The sequence below is a fragment of the Cariama cristata genome, unplaced genomic scaffold, assembly GCF_000690535.1.
Source record: "Cariama cristata isolate BGI_N322 unplaced genomic scaffold, ASM69053v1 scaffold20356, whole genome shotgun sequence".
Taxonomy (NCBI): Eukaryota; Metazoa; Chordata; class Aves; order Cariamiformes; family Cariamidae; genus Cariama; species Cariama cristata.
The window spans coordinates 4,712-5,448 of NW_009620601.1; the positions used below are offsets into that span (position 1 = coordinate 4,712).

Consider the following 737-nt stretch of genomic DNA (forward strand, 5'->3'; position numbering starts at 1 on the left):
GGTGCGGGGGGGGGGGTTGTGAACCTTTACTCTGGTTTGAGTATACACTTGTCATCTTATGCCCTGCTGAGAAAATAGCACTAGAAATTATATTCTATTCTAACATGGGTTTAATAGTACAGAATGCCAGTAAAATTGGGTAATTGGGTTTCCAGCTTGAAAAATTCTTGGTAAATTGTTCTTACTTTTACTGTGATAACATGGAGTTACAAGACTGTAGAATAATTTTCATACTTGTGATGTTAGAAACATGAAGATTGTAAACGGTGTCTAGCAAACCTTGCAATAACTTCTGCCACCAGTAACACCCAGATGAGCTATTGACTCAATTTTTCTGACTAGTCCAAAGCACTGAGTCACTACATAACAAAGGTATTAATATAATTAGCTTCTAAATGTTTGGAAGCTGAATGTCTGTTGAGAAGACAGTGGAACAATATGTAGCAGTACATGATAAAGCAACTTGCATATTTTTAATACATACCTCTTGTAGGCCTTTCAAAAGGACCCCTTTTCCTCCGGAAATCCAGCGGCGGCATTAATGGATATCATTGCCCCTGTTTAATTTCTGTCAGAACTTTGGAACAGGAAGGCTCCAAAGCATCTGTTCTTCCCAGCAGATCAACATTCACTTCCTGTGATAGTTGGAGACTTCTGAATTACAGTTCTTACTCATTTCTAAATTCAGTGGCATCTCGGGAATGTGCCATCCGCGAAAGAAATGACAGTGCGCTCAG

At 39.2% G+C, this 737-nt stretch overlaps 1 protein-coding gene across 1 annotated transcript in view; it reads left to right on the plus strand.

Moving 5' to 3' along the window:
• AK7 (adenylate kinase 7) overlaps nucleotides 1-737 on the plus strand; it is a gene marked incomplete at both ends in the record, with an annotated part of 14,355 nt that overhangs the window by 4,326 nt on the left and 9,292 nt on the right. The gene's annotated exons all lie outside the window — the stretch shown is intronic.